This window comes from Panulirus ornatus, chromosome 64 (genome assembly GCF_036320965.1).
Source record: "Panulirus ornatus isolate Po-2019 chromosome 64, ASM3632096v1, whole genome shotgun sequence".
In the NCBI taxonomy this organism is placed as follows: Eukaryota; Metazoa; Arthropoda; class Malacostraca; order Decapoda; family Palinuridae; genus Panulirus; species Panulirus ornatus.
In genome coordinates, this window is record NC_092287.1 from 21,994,406 (window position 1) to 22,010,219 (window position 15,814).

Here is a 15,814-nt window from a genome sequence, read left to right on the forward strand (position 1 = left end):
AAAGTTTTTTTTAGCAATGTTGTCCATCTAGTAAATGCTTTTTAGTAACTGAAGTATGATGAAGTGACCCCTTGAAGTCAAGAGTTTCCTGACGCAGGGCAATCTTTTAACACAGTAATGAGACACACGCCCCAGGAGGAGGCTATATTGCCTGCCTCAGTCATGAAAGGAAAAATATTCTACACAGTTGGACAGTCAGTAACGGGTCGAGGGACCTGTCTGAAAGGGAGAAAAAAAAAAATACATTTTTGTATGAGAATTTTCTAAGATGACCATTTATGGGACCAGAGTGTAAGAGATACAGAGAAAAGCAATCCATACAGTAATATTCCTATACTTTTCATTCGATGTGAAGGTAGAGCGTGACAACCAGTAATATTCATAATATTCTTAAGTAACCTTGAGGCAAGATATTTGTATATAAGATGAATACTTTGATTATTATCTGTAGAGTGTAGCACCTCGATAGAGCTTGTGTTTTTTCTTTTCACCTTCAACTTTCTTTTATATTTTTAACTTTGTCGTGATCACTGGACCCTCCTGTAACAGGTTTCCACAGTCTTCACTTCCTAGAACTGGTCCCCACCTGCACCTGAGGTGTCGTAGTTACACTACCATGTTAGTCTTGGATTTAGTATTTATGGAGAAAACCCCATAAGACTAGATTAACGTCAATAGGTATGACTGTGTATTGCCGTTAGGGATATGATAGCAGACAATAGTTAACTGTCATCATACCTGGATCAGTTCAGTACATTTAGACATACAGAGTTATCAAAGTATAACTTTGCTTGGTTATATTGGCTTTCGAACTGTTATCTCTCAGGGTCATTACGGTTGTCAGAATAAAGTTATAACCACAAGTCGAAAGAAAAAACATGGAAGACATTCAGGCGGCCAAGGTAATGGTAAGGTAGACCAGCTCTCTCTCTCTCTCTCTCTCTCTCTCTCTCTCTCTCTCTCTCTCTCTCTCTCTCTCTCTCTCTCTCTCTCTTTCAGCCCTCAGAAACATGTTTGTACGATTACAGGCTGATTTTTTTTTAAGTCTCAAACTGAGGTAATTTGGATATTGTAGAAAAAATTACATTCATAAAAAAATAATTATGTTTCATTGTGGCAGAAATAACTTTCAGTAGGATATAGAAACGGTGTGTAATTTGTCAATTTATTTTTTCCCCCCATTAACCGTGATGATTGAAGTGGAACTGTTGCACCTTGTGTGACTGGCTTGCTGAAGGTGAGTTGGAAAGGGTTGGGTCATTATGTACCTAGTAACGCTGGTCACCCACTACCTTGTAGATTTTCAAGTAATTATTTGCTTCCACTTGTTATATACTTTCTTAATATATACATAGTTATTTGGGATTGTGATTAGGTCTAATGAATAGCTAAAGACAGTTTATGAAACTGACTGGCAGCCAGTATGTTGGCTAACGTATAAACGCGTTGTGGAAGAGAGCCAGGTAGGTGGGGGGTGCTGGCTAGGCTTGAAGGTCAGTTGTTTTTGGTTGTAAACTTCCTGACTTGGCATCCTAAAATTTTGCTTAAGTAGTCAGTAAACTCAGTGGGTCATTGCTTAATTGTACGGAGGTAAACTTACCTCAGGAGGGTTTTGTGTTTACATTGCTATCCTAATAGTAGTAACTTAGTGATGATGATTTTAAACATAGAAATAACGATTGTGATGTAGTAGTAATGGTGGAAGTAAGTGTGATATTGAGAACGATGATGATAATTGCAGAAAAGTGTTGATGACAACATTGGTGATTTGATATGATATAGGTAATAACCAGAACATTCTAGGTATGATATTGGTAATTACCAGAACATCATCAAGACATCAGAGATTGTGATCTTCATAACTTACCACAGTACACTGTTATTTTCATAAGACACAAGTACGTAAGACTTGTGTTTCATATATATATATATATATATATATATATATATATATATATATATATATATATATATATATATATATATAGCTGGCGCCTGCTCACCATCCACCTCTCCCTCTGGCTCAACAGCCGGCTGGGAAAATGGTGGTGAGAAGGGACACAATGTAGTGTGGATTAAGTGTACCGTCATGGAAGTATAGGAAAACGGGTAAGGTTTCCTAGTGTGTATTAGGAATTTCCAAAGGAAGTGGCTCGTACCTGTAATAGAAAAACTCTGTTTACCTGGCTTGTTAGAAGCTCACCTCCTGCAGGAGTCTTTCATCATCACATCCCTCCGTAAAGTCCCTCGCATCCCTCCGTACAGTCCCTCACGACCCTCCGTCCAGTCCCTCATCCCTCCATACAGTCCCTCGCATCCCTCCGTACACTTTCCCTCCCTCTTTACACTCTCTTGCGTCCCTCCGGACACTTCCCTTGCCTAATTTCCTATCGTGCTCTCTCGTTCTGGACTCTCGTAACAGCAAAGAATAGTCGCGAGTGGAGTTAGTCATTGCTTTCCCGAGATTTATATAAACATCATGGCTTCCCTTCTCCATCCATCCAGAGTGGGTAAAGCCAATGTGACCCTCCTCTCTTCTCAGGTCGTTTCATCCAGTCGTGGCACCATTCTTGTTGTATTCCTTTGGACCCTCTCCAGCAATTCTTTGTGGTTCTTCAGGTGAGGAAGCCAGGGCGTTGTGGCACGTTCCAGCGCTGGTCGAGTTCACCTGTTGCGTATGTTCGTGATCATGTCGGTGTCTTTGTACTTGAGGACGCCATACACAGTGCCCAGCCTCTATAGTGCACATGCCACCTCGTCCTTCGTCCTTTTGATGTGATGTTCTGGTCACAAGGTCGGTGTGACGTCCCAGGTCCCTCTTAATGCACCAGTGTGGCAATGTATTCCCCTGGTATAGTACTAACCAGCTGGTCCGGTTAAACCAGCCCTTTCTATATCTTCATGACTCTATTTCCCAAAGGTGTATCTCAATGAGACATATCTCCCCGACCACTACAGCACGAATCGAGTGCGGGAATCATGGTCTGTACTTCCTGCTACTTCTGTGTTACGTCTTATGAAAATATGTATAGCGATGACACCCCCACTATAGCTATAGGATATTCCCCCCTCACTGTAGGAGAGGTTTTCCTGGGAATGCGCTGCGGGGGGGACCACCGCGTTGGAGGTGTATCATGCGGGAATATCCAATGTCTGCCACACTCTGGCCCTCACTCAAACGTTCTCAGAACACGACAACGGGCAGGTCATACCGCCGACGTCCACCTCAAACTACTGCTGCTCGGGGCTTCCCCCAAGAGCAAGTCATGGGACTAACGTAGGTGACGGGAAGGCACTGCACTCGGGAACGTTGGTTTAACACACACACACACACACACACACACAAACAAACACACACACACACACACACACACACACACACACACACACACACACACACACACGCACGCATTCACGAGCCCAACAATTAATTTGTTAAAAAGAAAAGACGTAGATACTGTTTTCGTGTAAGTAATGAAACTGTGAGTGATGACGGTGTATACAAGTTATGCATGTTTGAGTAAGTTCAAGAGATGGGTCTCCACTGGTGTAGAACTCCCTCCCTATCCTGTACAAAATGATCATATTTGTAACCAAAATTGGACTTGGGAACCCTTTCTAGAGATACTAATTAGTATTGCAGACCAGTCTGAGATTCATTTAACTGTACACAGACAACGAGGCTGGAATCAACATGAGACTGTCTTAACTGAGTGAAGATGTTGCGACGTAATACCATAGCACAAAGGGTCGATTACGGATGTTTTAAGATAATGTTTTCAATGGAAACTTTCATCGAACGTTGAGGCCAGGGAGCGACTTGCTGTTACGCAAAGATGATGTAGCCATGAGTGAAGAGATCATATAGGACGTTCGTTCATATCGTATCGTCTTGCTCAACGGTCGTAATGCTGTGTGCTCAGGAGTCGTACCGCTGAGGGTCAAGGGTCGTGCCATCGTGGAAGGTTGCCGTCATAAACTGTTCGTTCGATAATGATGATTACAGTGTATTATTGTCCACAGCGGCAGAAGTGCTCACGAGGACACATGTCCACCATGTAAATTCGTTTTTATTTTCCTTTTTTCTTATTGTTTAGACTATTTATTGCTTAGATATACATAGACCGATCATTCCAGTGATCGTCAGAATTCTGTAAAACAGATGTTCTGGACAGCTGCAATTCCCTGCGTGTTGTTCTCAGCTGCCTGGCGGCAGCAAGGCTGCAAGAGATGCTTGGACGATCCTGTCGGATCTCGGCGGACCCAGTCGGGTATCAGCGGACCCCGTCGGATCCCGGCGGACCCCGTCGGATCCCGGCGGATCCCGTCGGACCCCGTCGGACCCCGTCGGACCCCGGCGGATCCCAACGGACCCCGTAGGATCCCGTCGGACCCCGGCGGATCCCAACGGACCCCGGCGGACCCCGTCGGATCCCGGCGTCGGATCCCGGCGGATCCCGGTAGGCCTCCGGCGGACCCTGTCAGATCCCGGCGGACCCCGTAGGATCCCAACGAACCCCGTAGGATCCCAACGGACCCCGAAGGATCCCAGCGGACCCCGTAGGATCCCGTCGGATCCCATTGGATCCCAACATAGTCCGACGCTCGTACAGTACACCGAGGTTACTTCCACCCGCTAGAGTTGTGTAGCCGACCCTTCCATACCGGCAAACTCTCATAATGTCCCTCTAATGGCGGACTTTGATTGCCCCCTCCACACGATTAAACCACACACACACCACACACACACACACACACACACACACACACACACACACACACACACACACACACACACACACACACGATTAAACCAGCCGATATTATCAACCATTTCTAAAGAAGTAAATCATTATTTATTTTTCAGTCTACCTTCCTCCATAAACAGTCATTTCAGTCTACCTACCTCGCGAAAGTATACCGACCAGAGGTAAACCAGGAGGTTATAACAAGCCGGGTTTAGACTTCCAACCACACACACGATCGAGGTTATTTGCCACACAGGTCAAACTGCCCAAAGCTGCCACGTACGTAAACTCAAGTTACTTTCCTCGCTGGCGCGTCCAGGTCTTGCTTTCTTACTCAGGGAGTATCCTGCAGGATTCCCTCCACCATCCCACGTAGGGCGTATCCTGCAGGAGGCCCTCCACCATGTAACGCAGGGAGTATCCTGCAGGAGGCCCTCCACCATCCCACGTAGGGCGTATCCTGCAGGATTCCCTCCACCGTCCCCCGCAGGGAGTATCCTGCAGGATTCCCTCCACCATCCCACGTAGGGCGTATCCTGCAGGATTCCCTCCACCATCCCACGTAGGGCGTATCCTGCAGGAGGCCCTCCACCATGTAACGCAGGGAGTATCCTGCAGGAGTCCCTCCACCATCCCACGCAAGGAGTATCCTGCAGGAGTCCCTCCACCATCCCACGCAGGACGTATCCTTCAGGAGTCCCTCCACCATCCCACGCAGGGAGTATCCTGCAGGAGTCCCTCCACCATCCCACGCAAGGAGTATCCTGCAGGATCCACGCTATCATCCTGCCTGTTCCTGGGACTGGCACAGAGGGGAAAACCCCACACACACACACGGGACCCAGTCTCTCCCTGACGTGGGTTTCACAGGAAACGTACATGACGCTGAGATGGTCAGTTGGTGATGTGTCACGCGACTGCCACGGAGCCATTCAGTCGTGGCAAGGGTTGTCAGCCTCATGCGTCAGGAGTGTCAGTCACCGATAAGATATTCCCAGTGGGCGAGCGCCCCACCCACTTGTCAGTCCCCCTCTTCCCCCCACTAGGTAGCTAATTAAGGTAAGGAGACGACCTGTTGTTGGACGGGTCAACACAGCCCCCCACTGGCGCCAGGTGATCGGGTGTCAGCCGTACCTGAAGGGCAGGGTGGAGGGTGTCAGCCGTACTATAGGGCAGGGTGTCAGCCGTACCTGAAGGGCAGGGTGGAGGGTGTCAGCCGTACCTGAAGGGCAAGGTGGAGGGTGTCAGCCGTACTATAGGGCAGGGTGTCAGCCGTACCTGAAGGGCAAGGTGGAGGGTGTCAGCCGTACCTGAAGGGCAAGGTGGAGGGTGTCAGCCGTACCTCTAGGGCAGGGTGGAGGGTGTCAGCCTTACCTCTAGGGCAGGCTGGTGGGTGTCAGCCTTACCTCTAGGGCAGGGTGGAGGGTGTCAGCCGTACCTGAAGGGCAGGCTGTGGGTGTCAGCCTTACCTGAAGGGCAGGCTGGTGGGTGTCAGCCTTACCTTTAGGGCAGGCTGGTGGGTGTCAGCTTTACCTTTAGGGCAGGATGGAGGGTGTCAGTCGTACCTGAAGAGCAGGCTGTGGGTGTCAGCCTTACCTTTAGGGCAGGCTGGTGGGTGTCAGCCTTACCTTTAGGGCAGGATGGTGGGTGTCAGCTTTACCTGAAGGGCAGGGTGGAGGGTGTCAGCCTTACCTTTAGGGCAGGCTGGAGGGTGTCAGCCTTACCCCTAGGGCAGGCTGGTGGGCGTCAGCCTTACCTTTAGGGCAGATACGTCTGTCAGGAAACATGAGTTCTGGAAGAAAAAAAAAAAAAGGAGTCAATAGATATTTTGCTTTAAAATGAGAAGTGGAATAATGACTGATTTCTGTTATCTTTTAATGTTGATATGTTCCCCCACAATGTGAGGGAGGATGGGCGCGTGTGTGTGAGAATATCATGGAAAGTCCCTAATACCTCCAGGTCTCGTGTCTGCCACTATGTTTCGTGTGTATATATATATATATATATATATATATATATATATATATATATATATATATATATATATATATATATTATCCCTGGGGATAGGGGAGAAAGAATACTTCCCACGTATTCCCTGCGTGTCGTAGAAGGCGACTAAAAGGGGAGGGAGCGGGGGGCTGGAAATCCTCCCCTCTCATTATTTTTATTTAATTTTCCAAAAGAAGGAACAGAGAAGGGGGCCAGGTGAGGATATTCCCTCAAAGGCCCAGTCCTCTGTTCTTAACGCTACCTCGCTAACGCGGGATATGGCGAATAGTTTGAAAGAAAGAAAGATATATATATATATATATATATATATATATATATATATATATATATATATATATATATATATATATATATATATATATATATATATATCCCTGGGGATAGGGGAGAAAGAATACTTCCCACGTATTCCCTGCGTGTCGTAGAAGGCGACTAAAAGGGAAGGGAGCGGGTGGCTGGAAATCCTCCCCTCTCTTTTTTTTTTTATTTTCCAAAAGAAGGAACAGAGAAGGGGCCAGGTGAAGATATTCCCTCAAAACCCAGTCCTCTGTTCTTAACGCTACCTCGCTATCGCGGGAAATGGCGAATAGTATAAAAAAAAAAAAAAAAAAAAAAAATATATATATATATATATATATATATATATATATATATATATATATATATATATATATATATATATATATATATATATATATATATATATACCATTCGCATGAAGGTAGAAAATAAGGATAATACACCTCAGACATCAGCCTCGACTCTTGGATGTCATTTCGAGCACTGCCATCATATAACGAAGGAACCCCAGCCTCGGGGTCCCGAGCGATGATGAAGAACTTTAGGAAGAACTTACACTCGTCAAAAGGAAAAGGGATTACATTAGACCACTGCTTACCACAGCCCCTACCATAACTTCGCCCACTCCTAAGCTCTAAAAAACAGAGGGGTAAGGTTGTGATTATGATGAATATCGGCGTCCAGTGAGGGAGGGAGGGAAAGGCCCCGTGTGTGGTGGAGTGGATGCTCTCTCGCCTGGGCAAATACAAGAGACTTCATTACTGGCACTTGTGGGAAGGCTGCTTGTGAGTACGAAGGATACGAGATACTCTGGTAAGGTAGTCGTTCCCTCACTGGCAGCTGCCAGGTACGCTCTGGTGATATCTGGGTGATGGATCAAGCCTCACTGCAAGGGAGTGGGTGGTGACAGCGTCTGACGAGCAGAGAACGTTCGGTCAGCCCTCGGTAGTCAGGAGCTGACGGTTGGCTGACATTTACGATGAGATGTGGAGGAGGAGGTGATAGCTCCGGTCTTGACCAGAGTGGAAGGGGTTCTTTGTTCCACGGCTGTACCCGACCCTGGTCCCCCCGTGGGCTTTCGGGTTCCTGACCCCTGGCGGACCCCAGGCACTGTGGGCTCTCAGGACCCGACCCTGGCGGACCCCAGGCACTGTGGGCTCTCAGGACCTGACCCTGGCGGACCCCAGGCACTGTGGGCTCTCAGGTCCTGACACTAACGAACCCCAGGCACTGTGGGCTCTCAGGTCCTGGCCCTGGCGAACGAGAGGAAAGGTAACAACAACAACCAGTCTTTTGTTTATTGATGTTATGGTTTAAAAAAAGAAAAAAAAAAAATTACCGCACTAGCTACACTTGGCCCGCCCAGCCTGACGACCACCACACCTCTGACAGTAGGCAGGTCCTCCAGCACCACAGGAGGACCTGCGGCACCACGGGAGGATCTGTGCACCAAGGGAGGTCCTCCAGCACCATAGAGGCACCTCCAGCACCACAGGAGGACCTACGGCACCACAGGAGAACCGTTACCACCAGTGTGATAACCACTGAATCGTTTGCATCGCTTTAGTGAAACGGGAAGACGTCAAGTGTGTGGCGCCACGGGGAGACATTTTCACCAGTGGGACGCCACATGAAGACGTCTACATCAGTGGGACGCCTCAGGAAGACGTCTACACTAGTGGGACGCCTTAGGAAGACGTCTACATCAGTGGGACGCCTTAGGAAGACGTCTACACCAGTGGGACGCCTTACGAAGACTTCTACACCAGTGGGACGCCTTAGAAAGACGTCTACACCAGTGGGACGCCTTAGAAAGACGTCTACACCAGCGGGACGCCTTAGGAAGACGTCTACACCAGTGGGACGCCTTAGGAAGACTTCTACACCAGTGAGACGCCTTAGAAAGACGTCTACACCAGTGGGACGCCTTAGGAAGACGTCTACACCATTGGAACGCCTTAGGAAGACTTCTACACCGATGGGACGCCTTAGGAAGACGTTTACAACAGTGGGACGCCTTAGGAAGACTTCTACACCAGTGAGACGCCTTAGGAAGACGTCTACACCAGTGGGACGCCTTAGGAAGACGTCTACACCAGTGGGACGCCTTAGGAAGACGTCTACACCATTGGAACGCCTTAGGAAGACTTCTACACCGATAGGACGCCTTAGGAAGACGTTCACAACAGTGGGACGCCTTAGGAAGACTTCTACACCAGTGAGACGCCTTAGGAAGACGTCTACACCAGTGGGACGCCTTAGGAAGACGTCTACACCAGTGGGACGCCTTAGGAAGACGTCTACACTAGCGGAACGCCTCAGAAAAACGTCTTTACCAGTGCGAATTCAAAGGAAGACGTCTACATTAGAGGGGAAACCCTTTTCTTCCCAAACCCTCTCTAGTTTCCCTTCCCTCCAAAGCCTTCCATTATCCCGTAACCCTCCAAGTCGACGGGAGCTCCACTAACCCCTCCACCGGAAGCTGTGTGCCCCTGCCCCTAAGGTGTTAAGGGCTGGGGAGACTATACGTATAGTTTACATGAGGCGGGACAGTCTGGGGCCAGCTGGGGTAAACTGTGTATCCCGGCCGGGCAACACCTGCCCTCACACACACACACACACACACACACACACACATACACACACACATACACACACATACACACACCACCGTCACTCTTATGCCACGTTACGTCATCGCCCCTTTTTCAGTTGATGTTGTGGGGCCATTTTTTTTCTACCTTCGCGTTGGTATATATATATATATATATATATATATATATATATATATATATATATATATATATATATATATATATATATATATATATATTTCATCTTGTTCAGTCTTCGTGACACCTTTTATTTTATCCTTTCTTGGCGCTCGGGTGATGTGTCTCTCTCTACCATCTGGATGCTCTTTCGCGTCTCTACGCACAAGTTGAGGCTCTGTAAAAAAATTTCTCTCTCTCTCTCTCTCTCTCTCTCTCTCTCTCTCTCTCTCTCTCTCTCTCTCTCTCTCTCTCTCTCTCTCTCTCTCTCTCTCTCTCTCTCTCTCTCTCAATCTATTTATTTATCTATCTATATATCTCTCTTGGTCGCTCTATGACGTTGCTACCCTCCGGTTCACGCTCTGTAAGATTTCTACCCTCTCGTTGACGCTCTGTAACATTTGAACTCCTGTGGTTGACGCCCTGTAAGATTTTTACCCTCTCGTTGACGTTCTGTAACATTTGTACTCCTGTGGTTGACGCTATTGTAAGAATTCTACCCTCTCGTTGACGCTCTGTGACATTTGTACTCCTGTGGTTGACGCTATTGTAGCGTTATACATTTTGCCACAAATGGGTCCCCACACAGCAGGTCATGGGTCCCCACAGAGCAGGTCATGGGTCCCCACACACCAGGTCATTGGGTCCCCACACAGCAGGTCATGGGTTCCCACACAGCAGGTCATGGGTCCCCACACAGCAGGTCATGGGTCCCCACACAGCAGGTCATGAGTCCCCACACAGCAGGTCATGGGTCCCCACACAGCAGGTCATGGGTCCCCACACAGCAGGTCATGGGTCCCCACACAGCAGGTCATGGGGTCCCCACACAGCAGGTCATGGGTCCCCACACAGCAGGTCATGGGTCCCCACACACCAGGTCATTGGGTCCCCACACAGCAGGTCATGGGTTCCCACACAGCAGGTCATGGGTCCCCACACAGCAGGTCATGGGTCCCCACACAGCAGGTCATGAGTCCCCACACAGCAGGTCATGGGTCCCCACACAGCAGGTCATGGGTCCCCACACAGCAGGTCATGGGTCCCCACACAGCAGGTCATGGGGTCCCCACACAGCAGGTCATGGGTCCCCACACAGCAGGTCATGGGTCCCCACACAGCAGGTCATGGGTCCAGCAGGTCATGGGTCCCCACACAACAGGTCATGGGGACCCCACACAGCAGGTCATGGGTCCCCACACAGCAGGTCATGGGTCCCCACACAGCAGGTCATGGGTCCCCCACACAGCAGGTCATGGGTCCCCATACAGCAAGTCATGGGTCCCCACACAGCAGGTCATGGGTCCCCACACAGCAGGTCATGGGTCCCCATACAGCAAGTCATGGGTCCCCACACAGCAGGTCATGGGTCCCCACATAGCAGGTCATGGGTCCCCACACAGCAGGTCATGGGGACCCCCACACAGCAAGTGATTGGGACCCCACACAGCAGGTCATGGGTCCCCACACAGCAGGTCATGGGGTCCCCACACAGCAGGTCATGGGTCCCCACACAGCAGGAGCCTGGTGAAGGGTATGTCAGGTCTGGTGGTCATATCTCTGGAGGCTCCTTACCGACTGTGTACTTTAGCGCTTCTCTTATCTTAATGAAGTACATAGGACAGTGATGGGACGAGTGGCCAGGCCAGCCAGGAGGGTAGTGGGGGGACGAGTGGCTTGGCCAGCCAGGAGGGTAGTGGTGGGACGAGTGGCTTGGCCAGCCAGGAGGGTAGTGGGGGGACGAGTGGCCAGGCCAGCCAGGAGGGTAGTGGGGGGACGAGTGGCCAGGCCAGCCAGGAGGGTAGTGGTGGGACGAGTGGCCAGGCCAGCCAGGAGGGTAGTGGGGGGACGAGTGGCCCGGCCAGCCAGGAGGGTAGTGGGGGGACGAGTGGCCAGGCCAGCCACGAGGGTAGTGGTGGGACGAGTGGCCAGGCCAGCCAGGAGGGTAGTGGGGGGAAGAGTGGCCCGGCCAGCCAGGAGGGTAGTGGGGGGACGAGTGGCCTGGCCAGCCAGGAGGGTAGTGGGGGGACGAGTGGCCAGGCCAGCCAGGAGGGTAGTGGAGGGACGAGTGGCCTGGCCAGCCAGGAGGGTAGTGGAGGGACGAGTGGCCCGGCCAGCCAGGAGGGTAGTGGGGGGAACTATTTAATTCGAACAATTACTAATGATTAATTTCGTGATTTGATTGTGAAAATATGTATGACTGGCGGTGGCCCAAGTCCCTGTGTCCTGCCTCATGTATGGTAAGCTTTCCCAGGGGAAGTAATAGGGATGGCCCTCATGTTTACTAAAGGCGTAAACTTAGGAACATATTTAGTGCCTTGTGGCCGGGAGAGACGTGTACCAGGGATGGTGTGGCCAGGTACCTCCACTAGTAGCCAGGTACCTGCGCATGGAGTGATGTAGCAAGGGTAGTGTGGTCAGGTACCTCCACATGGTGTGATGTAGCAAGGGTAGCGTAGCCAGGTACCTCCACATGGTGTAGGGTGTAGCAGTATAGTGTGGCCAGGTACCTTCACATGGTGTAGGGTGTAGCAGTATAGTGTGGCCAGGTACCTTCACATGGTGTAGGGTGTAGCAGTATAGTGTGGCCAGGTACCTTCACATGGTGTAGGGTGTAGCAGTATAGTGTGGCCAGGTACCTTCACATGGTGCGGTGTAGCAGTATAGTGTGGCCAGGTACCTTCACATGGTGTGGTGTAGCAGTATAGTGTGGCCAGGTACCTTCACATGGTGTAGGGTGTAGCAGTATAGTGTGGCCAGGTACCTTCACATGGTGTAGGGTGTAGCAGTATAGTGTGGCCAGGTACCTTCACATGGTGTAGGGTGTAGCAGTATAGTGTGGCCAGGTAGCTCCAGTATGACCCATGGTGTAAGCACAGGATGCATGGCTCACACACACACACACACACACACTCCTCACCCAGTGTCTCCCCGTAATGGGGTCATGGCCGACCTGGGCTTCCGATCTGGTCTTTGGTGGCACTCACTGTCACTCACAGTGCCACCCAGGTTGGCACTCACTGTCACTCACAGAGCCACCCATCGCCACTGTGTCTGAACCAGGGTTCACACCTCTCTCGTTCGCCCTCCGTGGCTGCGCTCCCTCACTTGTGATCATCAACTGGGGGTCGCTGATGGAAATGGTCGAAGACGTTGGTACATCCATCCATACGAACTCCAGCCCTCACACTCACTCTTTGAAAGTCCCTCTCTCCCCCTCCCACTCATACGAACTCCAGCCCTCACACTCACTCTTTGAAAGTCCCTCTCTCCCTCCCACTCATACGAACTCCAGCCATCACACTCACTCTTTGAAAGTCCCTCTCTCCCCCTCCCACTCATACGAACTCCAGCCCTCACACTCACTCTTTGAAAGTCCCTCTCTCCCCCTCCCACTCATACGAACTCCAGCCCTCACACTCACTCTTTGAAAGTCCCTCTCCCCCTCCCACTCATACGAACTCCAGCCCTCACACTCACTCTTTGAAAGTCCCTCTCTCCCTCCCACTCATACGAACTCCAGCCCTCACACTCACTCTTTGAAAGTCCCTCTCTCCCTCCCACTCATACGAACTCCAGCCATCACACTCACTCTTTGAAAGTCCCTCTCTCCCTCCCACTCATACGAACTCCAGCCCTCACACTCACTCTTTGAAAGTCCCTCTCTCCCCCTCCCACTCATACGAACTCCAGCCCTCACACTCACTCTTTGAAAGTCCCTCTCCCCCTCCCACTCATACGAACTCCAGCCCTCACACTCACTCTTTGAAAGTCCCTCTCTCCCTCCCACTCATACGAACTCCAGCCCTCACAGTCACTCTTTGAAAGTCCCTCTCTCCCTCCCACTCATACGAACTCCAGCCCTCACACTCACTCTTTGAAAGTCCCTCTCTCCCTCCCACTCATACAAACTCCAGCCCTCACACTCACTCTTTGAAAGTCCCTCTCTCCCCCTCCCACTCATACGAACTCCAGCCCTCACACTCACTCTCTGAAAGTCCCTCTCTCCCTCCCACTCATACGAACTCCAGCCCATCACACTCACTCTTTGAAAGTCCCTCTCTCCCCCTCCCACTCATACGCCCTCACTCTTTCATTCCTTCCCTCCATACGCTAACTCTTGACCTCCATCCATACGCTGGCTGTTTTAAGTCCATCTGTGCGTAGAGAGCATATCCCACCCGGGGTGAGGATACGCCAGGGAGAGCGTACTTCGTATGGGGCATATCTCCGGGGTGAGTATACTCCCATTGGGGCATATTCCTGGGGTGAGTATACTCCCATTAGGAGCATATCTCCGGGGTGAGTGTATACCCTCCCCTTCTTTCCCCGCTCTAGAGCATATCCCTTTAGGAGCATACTTCTGGGGTGAGTATACCCACCCCCCGTGGAGCATATTCCGTAGGGAGTATATGCTCCCCCTGAGTGACCAAAACCCCCTTCATACTTTAAGCTCCCGAAATCATTTGTATTGTGCGAGATGATTATTTGCCCTCATGTGTGTGTGTGTGTGTGTGTGTGTGTGTGTGTGTGTGTGTGTGTGTGTGTGTGTGTGTGTGTGTGTTCCACGAGCAGTGTTGTGTGGGCCCCCCCTCCCCCCCCCAGCCTCGAGGATCCATCAAGATGTCCTTGAAAACTGTTTGCGTAGACGGGAGGCACATACTCGTCTGTATGGCCGGGTCTTACGAGTGTGTGTGTGTGTGCCTCCTCCTTCTTCTCCCATCTTGGCCAGCCACTTGTTCGTGAAAGAGCGAGGGGCGCCGCCCTTCGCTCCACCCGCTCCCCGAGTTTCGCAACTGCTTTGCTAGATCAACCTAATGACCTCATACTCCTTGTGTATGTCCCAAACAGCCATTAACCCCGTGCTAACTGCCCTGGCTAGGGACGCGAAATTGCTGTTTACATGGGTCTTGAAACAAGGGTGTTGTGAGTAGGTCGTGTCTACCTCCTCCTCCACCAGTAGATCTGTTTATCTACCCCCTCCAACGTTTGTCTACCCCTCTACCAGTGGGTCTGTCTATCCCCTCTAACGTCTGTCTATCCCCTCCAACATCTATCTACCCCCTCCACCAGTAGGTCTGTCTACCCCCTCCACCAGTAGGTCTATCTACCCCCTCCAACGTCTATCTACCCCCTCCACCAGTAGGTCTGTCTACCCCCTCCACCAGTAGGTCTATCTACCCCCTCCAACGTCACTCTACCCCCTCCACCAGTAGGTCTGTGTACCCCCTCCATCAGTAGATCTATCTACCCCCACTAACGTCTATCTACCCCTTCCACCAGTAGGTCTATCAACCCCTTCCACCACGTCGGTCAATCTAACCCCCTTCCACCCGTCGACCTATTATCTACCTCCTTCCAGCAATAGGTTTACATACCCCTTCCACCCGTCGACACCTTATCTACCTCCCTCCTCCACCACCAGCATATCCATCTACCTCCCACCAGCACCAGGTCTATCCACCTCTTCCTGTGTCGCTGGTCTTCCGGGAAGGGAGGGAGGAGGGCGCAAGGATGGAATAGCCAACAACAATGTGTGATTTGCAGCGCGCGTTCCCCACCGTGCGCCTCCTCCCTCCCTCTTCTCCGACCCCATCACACACGACGCCTCCCGAGGCACGGGGTCCAGTGTGCCAGTCAAGCTAAAGGCCACGAACGAACGACACTAGCATTCATCGCAGCTCTGGCACCCCGTTACCCACCCACAACAGTGGCACCCACATCCACCCACATCCACACCCACACCCACACACACTGGTGGACGTGGGTTCTGGCCTGTGTGGTAAATATTCACTTGTGACCAGCTGGGTTGTGACCCACTGTGTTGTGACCAGCTCTCTTGTGACCCACCTGTGTTATGACCAGCTCTCTTGTGACCAACAGTGTTGTGACCAGCTTTCGTGACCAGCTGTGGGTTGTGACCCACTGTGTTGTGGCCAGCTCTCTTGTGACCCACAGTGCTGTGACCAGCTCTCTTGTGAC

At 50.8% G+C, this 15,814-nt stretch overlaps 1 protein-coding gene across 3 annotated transcripts in view; it reads left to right on the forward strand.

Annotated features, from left to right (window-relative positions):
* The window catches only part of LOC139746090 (uncharacterized), a 91,270-nt gene that overhangs the window by 6,782 nt on the left and 68,674 nt on the right, over positions 1-15,814 (forward strand). Inside the window, exon 1 of one of the 3 annotated variants that reach the window (XM_071656921.1) lies at positions 15,464-15,614. The exons of the other annotated variants lie outside the window; for them this stretch is intronic. The gene's annotated coding sequence lies outside the window, so the exon portion shown is untranslated. Of the gene's footprint in view, positions 1-15,463; positions 15,615-15,814 lie in introns of those variants that run through there. 3 annotated transcript variants of the gene reach the window in all.